This window comes from Protopterus annectens, chromosome 13.part0 (genome assembly GCF_019279795.1).
Source record: "Protopterus annectens isolate FY-2018-M chromosome 13.part0, PAN1.0, whole genome shotgun sequence".
In the NCBI taxonomy this organism is placed as follows: domain Eukaryota; kingdom Metazoa; phylum Chordata; order Ceratodontiformes; family Protopteridae; genus Protopterus; species Protopterus annectens.
The window spans coordinates 75,215,264-75,233,006 of NC_056747.1; the positions used below are offsets into that span (position 1 = coordinate 75,215,264).

The window sequence follows — 17,743 nt, forward strand, 5'->3', positions numbered from 1 at the left end:
TTTCCATCAGGACAGAGTTACCTTATGAACCAATCCGTCCTTTATGCCAAAGGTAGTATCCAGGGAAGCCTTGAATCAGGCAATCCACTTACCTACCTTCTACCCTAATCCTCAAAACAAAGGGGAAAGACTGTTACATTCCTTGGACATTCACAGACAGCTGCGTTATTATTTGGACAGAACAAAGCCTTTCAGAAAATCAGAGCAACTCTTTGTGTCCTATGCTGCAGGAGTTCAAGGGAAGCCTATTTCCAAACAGACAATCTCAAAGTGGATAGCCCACTGCATATGCTTTTGTTACTCTTTTCATGGTAAATCTGTACCTGCAGGCATCAGATCTCACGCCACAAGGGCCACAGCTACCTCTGCAGCTTTCCTCAGGGGGGTTCCTACCAAAGATATTTTGGAAGCAGCCACTTGGAGTTCCATACATACCTTCTCCAAGCACTATCACCTACCATTATACTCCAAATCTAGAGCAGGCTTTGCCACTGCAGTCTTGCAGGGCATCCTGGCTCCTCCTAGTTCCACCTTGTGCCTACCACCCCTATTTTAGCTTTGGGATTCTACCCATCTGTTATGACTGCAGCTGTATGCACGATGAACATAGTACAGTTTTGTGCCTACCATAAATGTAGATGTTAGAGTGCTAATACAGCTGCAGTCCAGGTTTCCCTCCCTCCTTCCCTTCTAAGGGTATTCTTTTATGGTGTATTTGCTTGCAACTACTGTTTTTTGATTATATTGCATTGCATTATTACATAATTTTATGTATTGCCTTCCTTCTGGGGGCACCTGACATCTGGGACAAGAAAAACTGAAGAAAATGACGCCGGCTGGATCTTTTATTCCCCTGTCGCACTGACGTCAGGGAGGAAGCGACGACAACCGACACCGGACCTAGACTTTGGAATTTGGCCGACCGAGGACCCGCCTGACGGCAGGAAAACCCATCTGTTATGACTGCAGCTGTATTAGCACTCGAACATCTACATTTATGGTAGGCACAAAACTCTACTTTCTTTATATGAAAGATTCGTCCATTTCCAAAAACTGAAGAATGGACTGAACAGTGACCATCTGGCTTTCTTTCGAACAGATTTTTTTAAGATACTGGAATCCAGAACTGGTCTCCAGTCCCCGGTTTTCTTTGGTACTAAAAAAAATGTTGAGTAAGTTCAAGATCCTGGCTGGTGTGTGGGACATTATGGATGACTCTGTTTTTTTTAGCAGCTTTTGAATTTGAATTGCTGCTTGTTCCTTCTGGGTGGAATATCGGGGAATTTCCTTGAATTGGGAGGACAAAGGGAAAATGGTGTTATATAACCTCTGGAAATGATCCTCTGCACCCAAGTATCTTTTGATGTTCTTCGTGTTTCACTGTTTCTGTCATCACATTTGGGTTATCTGCCTGCAGGTAGCCCTCCACCGGCGTGAATACCAGAGTTTTGGGATTTCTGCTTCAGATGCTGTCGCTTCTGCCATGACGTCAGGTCATCAGAGATATAAAACATGCAGCCAATGCCATTTTCATCAGTCTTTCTTGACGTGCGGTGCCCGAAGCAGAAGCAGTTCGCAAGTGGCGGTCGGCCGACTCCTGAAATTTTCGTTTTCGAGTTTTAGACCTGAAGTCTTCTAAAATAGATGGATTCTCTATATCCAAAAATGTCTTTCAGACTACCTACTATGTTAACAAAAGATACTTATCATAAGATTCTGCAGTCAAATGTGTTTTGAAGTGAACATATTTCCTTATATTCTACTCTACTCACATCTATATGATCTTTCATGTATCAAATAGCTTAATATTGTATTTTACTTGCACCTGTGAAATTTTGTTTTGTTTTTATATATAATATTGTACTTTACTTTCGAGGAACTTTTCTCCCCGGGCCTCTGCTGAAAATGGACATGTATCCAGCTGGACTAGCCCGGTCAACAAATGTAAAATAAATAAATAAATAAATAATAAATAAAAGATAAGTACCCCATTGGGGATCCTTTTTTCTTGCTCTAACAGATGTCAGAAAAAATTAATAATTGTGTTGCCTGTGGAAAGCAAATGCCTCATAGAGATTTTCATTTTTACTGCGTCGTCTGTTTAGGCCCAGACCATGACATCCCTTGCTGTCGGTTTTGTGCCTTGTTCAACGCCCGAACTATCCATCGGGCAATTTTTGTAGCGAAGTACTTTCGCTCTCTGTCTCTGTACTCGGAAATGGCGTTGGTAAGCCATCCGACTACCGATCTTCCTAAAAAACATGAGGATAAAGACAGAGACGTACCGCATAGGTCCAAAACTGCCGACGACGCTACTGTTAAGCTAGTCGCCAGTCCGCCGGGACTCGGTGAGGCACTTTCACAGCCCCCGATACCCATTTCTACAGGTTTGCAGGCCTCTGCTGAGACCCATTCAGAGTCCGGTATGCCGCGAGATGCTTCTCCGACTTTAGAACCTGCGGATGTCTCTACCTTGGATGGGTCTGGAGCCACTGTGCAGGCACCGGATTCTGAGGGTGTATTCAGGCCTACCGATTTTCATATTAAACCGAAGACTTCGCTTCAAGTCAAACATACCGAATTTCTCAGGCTTAAAGTTCGCACTACGCCTAGGAAACAGATGACCAAAACACTTTCTCAGGCCCACAGGCCTCAAAAACAAATGATTAGAGTGGCTGAAGACCTTATCTTAATTAGGGGAAGCCAGCCTTCCTCCTCAAAGAGACCTAGAACTGATTTTCCTTCTGATCAGGAATCTGATATCTCTGTTCCTTCTGACTACCAGGACATACCCTTATCTGCCTATGAGGATTCTGATGCAGAGGACTCCATTCTCTCTGCTTCCGCTCCAGATTTTTCTTTTGGGAAAAACCTGCATACCCTTAAGGAGCATTTCCACTGGGAAAGCCAGGACTACTCTCATTCCAAAAAGAGACTCAGGAAATGTTTAAACCTTCTTCAGCACAGGCCTCTAGCAGTATCTCCTGTTCTGGAGATTGTAGATTATTATTTCTTGGAATCCAGCCTTACCCCAGATATTTTTCCTCCAGCTCCCAGGAAACCTGACAGATACTATAGCGTACCTGACTCTCTCAAATTCCTTTTCAAGAATCCTACTGCAGATCCAGAGACCATTTCCTAAGGACCAGAAGACATTAAGGCTACTACTGCCAAGACTCCTACCCCTTCTGGCTGGCATTCTAGGGCTTTATACAGTCAAAAACACACGGTATTCACTCAAGAACGCTAAACTTTTAATGAAGCTTTCGGGCTCTCAACCCTTCATCAGCATACACATTTCCTGTTTTGTCACATTTATATAGAGGGAAAATTAAAATCACATGACCAAACCAACCACTAAAAATTAATTATAAAAAACATGTTAATCAACACAACAATTTTAAAATAACAGTTCTCTTTCACAAAACCTAAGTTATTAATATTTCATCCTGAAAACTTTTAAAACCATTATTACAATGTATTACAAATTGTCTAATTGTCGCTTTACTAATACAGGTTTTATACTAATGGCACTATTTAAACCTGGAGTGGTGTCTGCTTGTAATCTGACTATCCACTCTAATTCCCTTAGCTCCAAAAGATTATTTGTGTCACCCCCCTCTCATACCCACTTCTATTATATCTATACATCTAAATTTAAATCTGTATGTTTCAAATTCTAGTATATGTTTATATAGAGCATTAGTCTGTATCTGCCTATTTATTTCTGATTTATGCTCTATAATACGATCTTTAAGCCTTCTTATCATCTTTCCAACATAGAATGCGTGACACAACGTGCATGTAGCAAGGTATACCAATTTAGTAGTATTGCAGGTAGCATTACAGTAAAATTGGAATTTCTTGTTGGTAATCGGATGCTTGAAACAATAATCTGCTTCTAAAATGTCACCACAACAAGTACAGTTATAGCATTTATAGGTCCCTAGTTTATTCTGTATTGGATTTTGTTGTTTCCTAAAATCCTTATAGCACAACATATTTTTGAGTGCTTGGTGATTTCTATACGCAAAATTAGGTTTTGATCCTGCTATCGCTTTAATTTCTGGCATTGCCATCAATATTGGCCATTTTTTTCAATTATTTTACGTACTTGATATGTGTGACCAGTATAAGTAGTTATATATCTTATTTTACTGTCTTTCCTTATTATAGGTGTTAATATTTCCTGCTCAGTTTCTATGGTTTTAAAAGTTTTCAGGATGAAATATTAATAACTTAGGTTTTGTGAAAGAGAACTGTTATTTTAAAATTGTTGTGTTGATTAACATGTTTTTTATAATTAATTTTTAGTGGTTGGTTTGGTCATGTGATTTTAATTTTCCCTCTATATAAATGTGACAAAACAGGAAATGTGTATGCTGATGAAGGGTTGAGAGCCCGAAAGCTTCATTAAAACTTTAGCGTTCTTGAGTGAATACCATGTGTTTTTGACTGTATATTGCTCTATCTTCGAATTTCACCATTCTAGGGCTTTAGACAGATGGAGTAAGAAGGTATGCACCTCTGCTGCTCTGGCCATTAGGGCTTTAAATTGCCAGTTTCATATTTTAAAGTATCAGCAGCATATTATGGGGCTAATTAAACAGAAAATGATGTTGATTCCTGACTGTTAAGAACACAAAGATTTACAAGAGTTAATGCATTCTACTGACCAAGTTGGTAAACATACTTTGCAGTGTGTTTTTGATGCTTTAGAAGCATCTTGTAGGGCTGCTGTCACTGGGTCTGTTCTTAGAAGACATGCTTGGCTTAAGGAGCAAAACTTGCCAGATCATGTCAAAGCAAAATTACTGGATGCACCCTTAAACCAAGAGCGCCTATTTGGCAATAAAGCAGAAGTTGTTCTCAAAAGGATGGAGGAGAAAGCTAAATCTATGCAAACCTTTAAAGATTTCTTACAAGTACAGCCACCTAGATTCAGTAGGCATTGGCCTTCAAAGAACTGGTCCTTTCCAGTCGCTTCCGGGCCTTCAGTCCAAACCCAGGGGCAGCAGACCCCCAAGACTTCAGTCTCAGGTTATGCACAGATCTTAGCAGTGGGGTGCTCCCATCTCCAAAACAGGGAGTAGTAAGCCAGCCCCTTATAGGTTCATAGGTTCATAGGTTTATACTAGGCTATCTGCCCCAAGGCATTTATAAGCCTAGCCCGAATTTTTGTGGCTTACGCCACCCCTTATATGAAAAAATACTGTACCCATTAGTTTGTTGTGCCTCTGTCCAGCAGTGACACAGAGATGATTCCCGGGGTAAACCTACGATCTCCCATCCACAGGTCAAGATTTCTCTTGAACAGAGCCAGCGAAGTGCTCTGCCTCACATGGACTGGGACTCTATTCCACAGCATAGGGAGTCTCTGAGTGATAAATCTATCCCTCCAGCACGTCCTATTTATATCTGTGCTAAGGTTTAAGTCACTTGCTCTAGTGGTTTTGGTGGAGTTGGATTTTTTGAGGTGGAGCATGTCCATTAATTCTGGGTTGGACATGGCCTTGTATGTCAGGCACATGTCACCTCTGAGCAGACGGTATGCGACTGAATAGAGCTGGAGTTTCTTCAATCTGGCAGCATATGACAAATTTTGGAGTCCCTTTATCCTTTTGGTGAGAAACTTTTGGGGTCTCTCCAATTGCTGCAGATGTCGGGCGAGATGCATCCCGAATGGGGCATTGTACTCGATCATTGGTCTGATAAGTGAAGAGTACAGGGGAACAATGACCTCACTAGATCTGGATGTGAATCCCTTCATGATCAGGTGGGCAATGAAGGTCTTTCTAACCACTTTAGCAACGTGAGTGTCAAAAGAAAGGCCACTGTCAACCTGGGTCCCCAGGTCCCTGATAACCTCTTCTGTGCTTAGTGGATTGCCACCTATATGGTAGCTTGGGGTTACCTTGTTTTTCCCAAAGGGTATGACTATACATTTTTTGGCGTGTAACTTCAGGCCATGGCTCTGGCACCAGCTATCTGTTTCCGTGAGTCCCTTCTGAAGGATATCCGTGTCCGATGCACTTTCCACTATGGCGCCCAGTTTGCAGTCGTCTGCAAACTTTGTCAGCCAAAGTTCTCCCATGTTGGCCTGTACTTCTGAGAAGTAGATGCTGAGAAGTAGATGCTGAGAAGTAGATGCTGAACAATAGGGGGCCAAGGACCGAGCCCTGTGGGGACACCACTTGTGACCGGCTTGGAGTCTGACATAGCGCCAGCAACTCTAACCCTGTGGGTTCTGTCCTTAAGCCAGTTTGAAACCCATCTTGTGACATATGGGTTTACATTTAAGCTGGTAAGTTTTTCTACAATACCCGAGTGGGGTATTGTGTCGAAAGCCTTTGCAAGGTCAAGGTAGGCTGTATGGACTGCCTTTCCCTCATCAATGGCCTTGGTGACTGTTTCGAAGAAGTCGACCAAGTTCAAAAGGCATGATCTTTCCTTGACGAAGCCAAACTGGGTCGGGTCCAATGTCTGCAAGTCCCCTATATCTTTGTTTATGAGCTCCATTATGATCCTCTCCATAGCTTTGTAGACTAGACTTGTTAAGCTTATGGGGCGGTAATTACCAGGGTCCGTAGAGGCACCGCCTTTGTGGAGTGGGACCACAGTTGCCATACTCCACTCCTTGGGCACGTATCCTGTGGTAAGGCTGAGATTAAACAGCTGCCTTATGTGTGGGTTTAATTCCTCATTTAGCTCGTGTAGCACACAGCTGGGGACACCATCCGGTCCCATTGATGCTGTGTTTTTAGCTTTAGAGAGAGCAGCTTTCACCTGCGCATTTGAGATGTCTGGGAGGCTACACTCCGCTGGGATAGTTATCTCTCCTTTAGGGGGGGAGAGGGGGGTGAAGTTTGCACTGAACCTGTCTGCCAGTATGTTGGCAATGTCTGTGGGTTCAGTGATTTTTGTATCATTTTGGACTAATTCTGAGCATATCTGGGAGATTCCACCCAGGTTCCTAACATAGCTGAAAAACGGCCTTATGATTGTCCTTTGAATCCATGGCAATTTTTCTCTCAAAATTGGCCTTAGTTGATTTCATGAGTGCTCGTATTTTTTTACTAATAATGATCAGGGGTGACTTCCCTTTTATGGATTTTGTTCTATCATGTAATAGCTTTCTCCTCTTATTGTAAAGTTTGTTAATGGCTGGGGTCCACCAGACTGGACGTTTGCCCTTTGTGGAAAGAGTCTTGGTTTTATTTGGGATTGCCTGATCCATGCAGTCCTGGAGGTGTTCATAGAAGGCATTTGTAAGGGCTTCCGCAGCTTGGGTTGTGGTTTCCACTGTCTCAGGGGCCTTGAAGGATACCACACCAGTCTTGAGTAGTGTGAAGTTTGCTTTAGAGAAGTTCTTCACTGTGGTCTTTTGTTTGGGGTGGGGGCGGGATGTGGATTTCCAGTGAGATTAGTTTATGATCAGATCTCACCAATGAGGGATATACTTCCGGTGAGGAGCATTTTGTCCCCATGTTTGTGATAATGAGATCTAGTATATTTTCTCCTCTCGTGGGAACAGTGACTAGCTGTTCCATGGCATTTGAATTTATGAACTCCAGGAACCATTGGGCTAGAAAGTTAGGGCTTGAGTAATGTTCCCAGTCTATATTCGGGTAGTTGAAGTCACCCAATATGATGGTGTTTGGAGATACATTTATACCCTTCAGTGTCTTCAGGAAGGCTGTGTGGGGTTCCTGAGTTTGAGAGGGTGGCCTGTAGCATGCTACAATTTGTAGAGCAGTTTTGCCTATGGTTAGTTGCACCTGGATGGTTTCCGAAGCTTCGTGCGTTGCCACCAACCTGGAGGTGTGGGTATCCTTTATGAATATGGATACACCCTCCTTTTGTGGTGTGGTCCGGGTTTTGGGCCGGAACGCATGATATGAGGTAAAACCTAATAGTGCCAGGTGCTCTCAGGAGCCTTGAACCAGGTTTCAGTTACAGCACAGACATCGATGTTCTCCATACTGAGAAGGGCCTCGAGTCGTGCATTTTGAGATTTAGACTTCTGGCATTAAGCAGCATTACCCTCAGTTTCTTTCCATTTTTGTTTTCTAGGGTGGTAGGTTTAGAATTTGAGCCTTGCCTAAAAAGGCACTATGGGGTGGCAAGAGCCTTAGCCAATATCCGAATCCCAGGGTGACAGGTGCAAGCCATCCCTTATGGAAACAGCGTGGCTTGTCAAGCATGTCATCCCAGGCAGACAGACACTGGATCCCCTTTGAATGACACAAGACATTAAGCCAATTGTTAAAGCTGATCATCTTGTCTCTATATTGTGGCATCATTCTTGGTGAAGGAAGGATACTGCTCAGGTTTAGGGTCATACCTGCCTGGGCTACATAATCAGAGAGCTCCTCTATGTCTCTTTTGATGTAGTCCAGGGAGGTACGTCTCAGGTCGTTCACACCAGCAAGGACAATGACTGTGTCATATTTGTACTTGCCGTGGAGTGACCCGAGTGCTTGTGTTATGTGGCGGATTCTAGTGCCCGATAGGCAGCTTACTGTGACCCTCTCCTTGTTCAGCCTGGTGAGTGGGACGTCAGTGTGTCTGACTATGGAGTCACCTATGATGGTAAACTTGCACAATGACTTATCCTTAACTCCCCCAAGCCTTACTCAAGTACTTGCACCTTTAGGAGGAAAACTCGCCCTGCATGCAAAAATGTGGCAATACATTACCCAAAACAAATGGGTTTTAAACATTGTTTCGCTAGGATACAAATTCCACTTCCACTCACTTCCAACCCTAAGTGGATGCCCAGACCTCCCTCCAAACCAGTGGGTGGAGGCCCAAAAGCAAGTACTTTCTCTCCTCAGCATCAAGGCTGTTCAGCCTGTCCCAGCAGAACAAAGGAGACGAGGCTTTTATGCAAGACTGTTCCTGGCTCCCAGAAAAGAAAACTCCTGGCGTCCTATCCTGGATTTGTCTATTCTCAACGCCTTTCTGGTGGTTCCAAAATTCAAAATGCTATCTCTCCAACAGCTGCTTCCTATGCTAGCCAAGGATGCCTGGCTGGCAATCCTAGACTTAAAAGAAGCTTACCTGCACATCCCCATAAGGGAATCTTGCAGGAAATACCTTTGCTTTAGGGCAGGCTCTATGCGCTATCAGTTCTCTGCATTTCCTTTTGATGCGTCTACTGCACCCAGGGTATTCACAAAGCACCTAGCTCCTGCCATTGCATTTTGCAGGCAGAGAAGTATTCAAATTTACCCATACTTGGACGATTGCCTGATTCAGGCGGAAAGTCAGGACTTGCTACTACAGCACCTGGCATTTGTAAAGAGACTTCTAACTTCACTGGGGTACACCATCAACGAAAATAAACCACACCTAGTACCCTGCCAACAGATTGTATTCCTGGGAGCAAGCTTGAACACAACTTCCCAGATGGCATTCCTCACTCCCAAGAAACAAATTTATTTGACAACTTACTTCAGCCTACTGGCCACAAAACCCCAGCTATCCACAAGGAAAATACTGCAAGCTCTGGGGTTCATTGTGTCTTGCATTCCGTTAATTCCATATGCAAGACTGCATATGAGGAAACTTCAATGGCATCTAAAATGTCTCTGGTGTCAACATTCTCAGGACCTGGAAACAATAATTCCTATCATTCCTTGTCTAAGGGAAGAGTTCCTTTGGTGGGCAGAGGCCTGCAACTGCAACAAGGGACTCTCTTTCACTCTATCCAAAACCGAACAACAGATGCATCAGACTATGCATGGGGGGTTCACATGGCAGGGCAGTGCATTCAGGGCAAATGGAACACAAAGCAGATGCACCTGCATATCAATCAAAAAGAAATGTTAGCTGTACAGAATGCTCTGACAGCCTTCAAAGGCCTTATTCTTCCAGGACAACTGTTGGTAAAGACAGACAACACCACAGTTATGTGGTACATAAACAAGCAGGGGGGAACAAATTCCTACCCACTCTGCAGACTAGCCATGGCTCTGTGGAACACACCCTTGAGCAACTAAGTGCACCTACAAGCTCAATTCCTGCCAGGCAAACTAAATTCACTGGCAGACGACTTGAGCAGAAATCTCATGGACCCACACCAATGGAAACTGGAACCCAAAATATTCAAACTTTTGGGGAACAAATGGGGTACACCAAAGGTGGACCTGTTTGCTTCCCCTCAGAACTATCAATTGAACAAGTACTGCACCAGAACTCCCCACATCCAAGCTTGGAAGATGGATGCCCTGTCCTTCTCCTGGGAAAGCCAGCTTGGAAGATGGATGCCCTGTCCTTCTCCTGGGAAATCCTCTGTCTATACCTTTCCGCTCTGCCTTTCCTCTCGAAGGTTCTACTAAAGATCAAACAGGACAAGCCAAGGACAATCCTCATTGCACCAGACTGGCCACGCCAGCACTGGTATCCTCTTTTGTGCAGTCTGACAGTGCTACAACCATGGCACCTGCCTCAGACCCCTTCCCTGCTGTCCCAGCAGGCTGGCCAGATTCTGCACCCTCAGCTTCAGACCCTGAACAGTGCAGCCTGGCTAATCCCCTGAACTCACCTCTAGCAACCCTCAGTAAGCAGGTGCTGGATGTCATTCTTGAGGTAAGGAGGCCTAGTACTAGAAAATCCTATTCAGAAAAGTAGAAAAGATACTGTTCCTGGAGCCAGTTTCAATGGATGGGCACAGGTGTGCCCAGCTTACCTCATATACTAGATTAATTAACAGTAATGCTCCACAAGGGCCTATCCTTCTCTTCAGTTAATATTAATGCCTCTGCCATCTCAGCTCATTATAATACTGAGCCCACCCCTCTTCTCTCATTCTCTGGTAAAACAGTTCCTTAGAGGGGCCAAAAATTTAAGACCCCCCCCCCCCCAGGAGAGCTCGCACTCCAGCCTGGGACTTTAACTTTGTATTGGAAAAACTTACCCCCCCCCCCTTTCAACCAGCTGCTGCAGCAGAGTTGAAATTCCTCTCATGGAAAACAGCTTTACTTCTAGCCATTACTTCAGTAAGAAGAGTGTCTGAACTGCAGGCTCTTATGGCAGTGGAACCCTTCATTATCTTCCAGGCGGACAGGGCTTCCCACAGAATTTAACCCATCTTTTATGCCCAAGTTGGTGTCTAGTGTGGCCTTAAATGAGTCCATTCATGTGCCTTCTTTTTTCCCTAATCCTCAAAATAAGGGGGAAAGGATACTGCATTCTCTAGATGTGCACAGACAACTTAGATTCTATTTGGACAGGACTAAGCCTCTCAGAAAATCTGACCAGCTGCTAGTCAGCTTTGCTGCAGGGGCAGAGGGGAAGACCATTTCAAAGCAAACCATATCTAAATGGATAGCACACTGCATCCATTTCTGCTACAAGCACCGTGCACCACACAGGAGATAAGAAACATTCTGCTAGGGCTACATCTACCTCTACTGCATTTCTCAGAGGAGTCCCTACCAGGGACATCCTGGAAGCTGCAACCTGGAGCCTCTGTACACACTTTCACCAAGCATTACCACTTTGCCTGTCTTTTCTAAATCCAGAGCTGGATTTGCCACAACAGTCTTACAGGGCCTGATTGCCAGTCCTAATGCTTTTAATCTACCTTCACCCTTCCATAGCTTTTGGAATCAACCCAAATGTGATGACTGCAACAGTGAAACACAAAGAACATAGTACAGTTGTGTACACTTACCATAAATGTAGATGTTCGAGTGAATTCACTGTTGCAGTCCTGGTTACCCTCCCTCCAGCCCCCTGATTGTCTTTGCTTTCACCTATCCTTTTTAGTTTGGCATATCTTATACTTTGAGTATTTGCTTTTTGCTGGGGGTGTTCCACACCATATAATTGCTTCCTGTTTTGGGGGCACCTGACATCTGGGGCAAGAACTGATGAAAATGGCGTTGGCTGCATGTTCTATACCCCTGACGACCTGACGTCATGGAAGAAGAGACAGCATCCAACGCAGAAATCCCAAGACTCTAGTATTCAGGTTGGCTGAGGGCTACCTGCAGGCAGATAACCCAAATGTGATGACTGCAACAGTGAATATACTCGAACATCTACATTTATGGTAAGTGTACACAACTGTACTTTATTTTATTTCTAGGCCAGGCTCCCCAGTGCAGGGATAAGTGACCCTCAATTCCCTCCAGAGGGGGACCTTCTGGCCTTTCAGGAGTTCTGAAAAGGTTTACCAAAGAAGGAATTTCTGAAACCTTAGTTCTGCAGGCCACCTCTGCTGCGAGGGCTGCGTCTACCATTAGAATTTCCCCCTCTGCATCTGGGGGAACCTCCTCCCGTGTGTGTCCTGGAAAGATCCTTGGGATTTTTTGAACCACATTTAACTCCCACCTCGTTGATTCTTTGAGGTGTGGAAAAACAAAAGCCCCTTGGCAGAAAGTCTCTCTATCCTTCTCACACCTGGGCAAAGTATCTTTAACTTTGTGGCCAAAAAGAGACATTCCATCAAAAGGAGCATTGACAAATGAAGACTTAAAGGGCTGTGCAAAGTCACATAAGTACATCCACGCATGTCTCCTGATGGCAACGCCTGAACCTGCTGCTCTAGTGGTTCCTTCTGTTACATTAGAAATGAGCCTCATAGAGGAGTTGAATATTGATTGTAGGGTAGCCGACTGAGATGCTTTCACCTCTTCAGAAACAGATCCTGAGAAGGGTATCTGATAGTTCCTCAATCAAGTCCCTCTGTAGCCTCGTGAAATGTGCCAAGTAATTCACTGACCTTAATGCAAAGATCACTGAAGCATAGACATGCTTCCCAAACCTGTCCATTGCCTGAGACTCCTTGTTGGGGGAATGAATAGAGGAACTTTCCTCTGCAAGTTTCTTCTTAGTGGCTGCCGCCACCACCATGGCATCAACAAGCACACCCTTGGACCAAAACTGTTTGTTCTGGAGCTGTCACTATCTTATCTGGTTTTGTGGGAACTGTCTCAGTGCTATCTAGATCCTGCCATGCTCACCATGAGATTGTTAATGAGCTGATTGGGAGGTGGAGTTACCCAGGATGTAGATGGTCCTGTACCAAACTCCTCCAGGAGCATAGATTCCGCTGATGAAGGGTTGCTGGACTTCCAGCCACCACTCTGTTTTAGGATCTTCAGGATGTCTTCAAATGACACTTGATCAGGAGGTGACCATGGGGACCCTTGGCTCTCAAATTTTGCATCTTCAGTGATACTTTCAGGGAATCTAAATGCTTTCGCTTGCTTGTACTCTTCCTATTGATACCCTGATGGGAAGTCTGGAGTTTTGGTACCAGCTGTCCCTGTGGAGAAGATAGTTGAGATTCTAGATGTAGAGAGAGGGCAGATGAAGACAGAGGATTCAAGGGGGTAGGTACCATCTGAGTTGGAGGAAAACAAGGCTCTCTCCATGACTTGAAAGGCAGACCGCCCTGGTGAGGTTTAGGACCCCGGATATGAGACAGCCAGTCTCCGATCCTCAGTCCCTCCCCAAGGACAGCCCTCCCAAGGCTGAAGTCGGAGCCGAACTAACTGTTGCCGAGGCTCCAAGGTGTAGAGATGGCTCCAAAACCCTCGGAGTTGAATGCTGCACCTTGGGCCTAACAGGGTAGAATTGGCTTTGAGAACTCTCCAGAGCAGACTGAACTGAAGAGCACAGAGCAAGCCTCGGATCCAAGGGTAAAGGAATTTTCAGATCCAAAGCAGATGAGCTCAGGCGACTCGGATCCAAGGGCTCCAAGACTTTGAAAAAGAGTCATAGGAGGAACAAGCGAAGATGGAATATTGCAAGAACGGATATCCTGACGCAAAGGAGGAGAAGCCGAGAGGTGCACTAACTGGCTCTGTGCCGAGAGAATTTTTCTCAGTAACCTCTCCACATGGTCTTCTGTAAGGCTTCTGGAACAGCAAGTGGGCAATCCTGATGGAGATTTAGACCTAAAAGGGGGAAAGGACTCTGGAAAGAACTGTATCGACATGGGGAATATTTTGTTCTGGGTAAAATTACCTCATCCTCAGATCTATGCGCCGGATCCAATGTTAAGTGTACTTTGTAGGCTTCTCGGATCTGAAGAAACAGTCTGATCTAAGGAATGTATCTTTACATGTCTCAGATCAGAGGATAAAGTCAGAGCCATAGATTTTGGTCTTTTTTTCCTAGGATCCAAGGGAATAGATGGATCTGTAAGAGACCTTTTCAAAGACTTCACTGAGGACTTGGAAGCAGTGAAAGTGCTGGGAGAAGTGGAAGAAATTTTTCTTGGACTTTTTTAGCAAGGCTTTATCTGGAGCTACTAAAGAAGGACAGAAGTAAACCCTTTAATATTCATTTGGTTTTGCATTCAGCCAATGCTCTAAGGTTGAATGCATGACATCGAACAGTTTTCCTGAAGATGAAGACGTCCAAGATAGTACACGCAAAGTGTATGAGCATCAGAGAAGGGTGTTTTCTGACCTTATTTACTGCACTCTTTAAACCCAGCTGGACGTTCATCTTTTTCCGACATTTAAAAAATAATTTGGCAGGTAATAAACACCACACAACAACAATCAACAAGTACAATGACAGGAACACTCCCCAACAAAAAGAACCATGAACTCTAGAGATTCTAACTGTAAAGGTTTTTAAAGGAAGATAAGGAGAGAGGGCTTCCTACAAAAAGGTAGTGAAGAGGTACGATGAACATACAAGGGAAGGAAGAAAGACAATACTAACAATAGTATTTGTAGAGTGCACTAGTACAAAGCTGATAGAAAGCTTAAAGGGGAGAAGCAATCAAGAAAATAACAGTAAAGGAAGATAAAATGTCACTTATTTAATAAGCTCGAGACTAGCAACCACTCTTGTTGGAAGCGGCAAACATGATCTGAGGTAATTGAGACTGGTGCATTCTGGGTAAGTGAGAAGCTTGAGTTCTAAGTTGCCGTGAACTTTTGCAATGGCTGAGTCTGATCTGATGGTTTGGATCCAAATTCATCAGTTGAGGACAGAATGAAAATTGACAACATTAGATCTAATAGTTACTTTTCGGTTTATTGGGACTTCAGGAAATAAGGAATGGTGGGTTTGGTCTGCTTACCTACCTAGGTCTCATCTAGTTAAATTGCACACTGCACTTGGTATTAGCTAGTTTAACTGTTGAATTTTCTAATATTTTCACGTTTTACCCCTCATTTGGACGATCATGGTTTCTGAAAATACCTTTTCAAAAGCTAACATACTGTACTAAATTCATAAGCAATAGCCAATGACACACTGGCAGCTGCTTCAGAGTCTTACAAAAATGCCGTTACTTGCTCCAACATTATTGGAAAGCCCAGGATATTTCACCAGTGCTATCAGTATCCCATTTCTATTTCTTAATGCCAGGTCTGAGAAATCATATCCTAAGGTTAAGTTCATTAATTGCGTTTGAAGTTTGAAGTTTTATCATTAGTAATGGACTGTTAGCAGCTTTTATTTGATGCATCCTGTTACCAGTGTTTTTTTTGTTACTTAAAACTACATGTACAAGTAGCATAAACAATCTAGTTTTCCTCTAGGTTGAGTGTCTATCCTGCTGCACACTTTTCTTTCACACAGGAAAAATAAAACGGAATTGCATTAGGACACTGAATTTTAAAACAAGCCTGCCCTCAGTAAAATATTTGGTTGCAGAAATAATGATGAAGATTTTCATTATAGCCCATGCAGACTGTGCCCACACGAAATATACCACCGACCACATCTAAGCATACACTTATAACTGGGTCAAAGTATGTAGGTAAATCCCCTCACTTCATTCTGGTACTGTTAATAGAAAATTTGTCAAGACTATTCTTGTAAAACTGATGGCCTTAATTTTTTAATTAAGAATGCATTTTTCAAATCATAATCTGGCAGTTTGACATAGCCAAATGAATTATTTAAACAAAAATGTCACTGCCAACGCCCCACCACCACCACTACCACACAGGCATTTATTTGTACCATGAAATTTGATGGGCAGTTTTCTGTGGAAAGACACAATTTTACCAGTTAATACCACTACCAAACATTTGCTTAATTTATTTTTGGGCAAAGACAATGAAATATTTGTGTTTGCAGTGTTCAGCAATTTTTTTTCAGATACAACCAGATCCGACTAGTTGTTGTTGTTGTGTCTTTCGGCTTTTCCCGGTTAGGGGTCGCCACAGCGGAACTCCGGTCCGCTAATGATTGGCAGTAGATTTTTACGTGCTGGCTTGCCGGGACTAACACACAACCTTCAACGAAGGAACGCCCATTCACGCATGTTGCCACACAGAAGACGCTCTAGCTGAGAATCGAACGGGCGACGTCTAACTGTGAGGCGACATCACTACCGCAGCACCACCACTGCAGTACACAACCAGATCCGACTAGTACCTGTTGCAATTCTGATTACTGCTGTAACTGGTAAATACAGATATCTGGAATGGTAACTTAGTGTTTGTAAATGCAGATATTCTAAATACGACTCTAATTGGTAACCTGTGGTGAGGTGATACTAAAAATAATGTAAGCATTATGACATAACCGAATTGTATGTCTTGGTGGTATCCTGTTACTGCACGTCCTTCCCTGATATAAAGACACATCATAGACAAACCTCATATTTGGGTATGTTGAATTCTTATAATAGTTAAGCTAATTGTAAAACTTTTTGCTTGTGGTATATTTCAGGAGCATTTTGCACATGGTTTGCATGATTATATTTGCACCATCAAGCTTTACTAATAGGTTCATAGGTAGGTACTAGGCTATCGGCCCAAGGGCCTATGTAAGCCTAGCCAACAAGGTTCCCTGGCTTATGCCACCCAAGAAAGTTATTTTCCTGTGCCACTGTCAAGCAGAGACACAGAAGTGATCCCCAGGGTGTATTTTCTATTTCCCATCCAATGAAGAACTTTGCTTGACATAGATGGGTAGCCTGTTCCAGAGTATGGGACGTCTCTGGGACAGGAATCTATCCCTCCAGCATGTCCTGTTTATTGTGGTGAAAAGGTTTAGGTCCTTAGAGTGTGTAGCTCGGAGGGATTGGGATTTCTTTAGGTGTAGCATGTCCAACAGCTCTGGGTTTGACATATGTTAGGCAGAGATCACCTTGAAGTAGGCAATATTCTACGGAGTAAAGCTGGGGTTTTTTGAGGCGGTCAGTGTAGGGCATTTGTTTGAGGCCAGTAATCCTCTCTGTGAGGTACTTCTGTGGCCTTTCCAGCTGCTGCAGATGTCTTGTGAGGTACATTCCAAAAGGGACATTGTACTCTAATGGGTCTAATAAGTGTCGAGTAGAGGGGAACAATGACCTCTCTTTTCCTGGATGAGAACCATTTTATGATGGTGTGCCATGTAGAAGGACTTCCTGACTACTGTGGCGATGTGACTATCAAAGGAGAGACTACTGTCCACCTGGGTCCCAAGGTCTCTTATCACACATTCGGTGTTAAGTAGATTGCTGCCTATGTGGTAGTTCATGGGTACAGAGTTTTTACCAAAGGGGATGACACTGCACTTTTTGGCATTGAGCTTGAGTCCATGGCTCTGACACCAGGCATCTGTCTCAGCGAGGCCCTTCTGTAGGATGCCCACAACTATGACTCCTAATTTGCAGTCATCTGCGAACTTCATTAGCTAGAGACCTTCCTTCTGTGTTAGCCTGTACTTCAGAGAAGTAGATACCAAACAGGACAGGTCCCAGGACGGAACCCTGTGGTACTCCACTTGTCACTGCTTTGAGGTCAGATTTGGAGTCTGCAACTTTTACAGT

The 17,743-nt window shown here is 43.8% G+C and overlaps 1 protein-coding gene across 1 annotated transcript in view; it reads left to right on the forward strand.

Annotated features, from left to right (window-relative positions):
* Positions 1 to 17,743, forward strand: part of CCDC124 (coiled-coil domain containing 124) — a 768,284-nt gene that overhangs the window by 556,878 nt on the left and 193,663 nt on the right. The gene's annotated exons all lie outside the window — the stretch shown is intronic.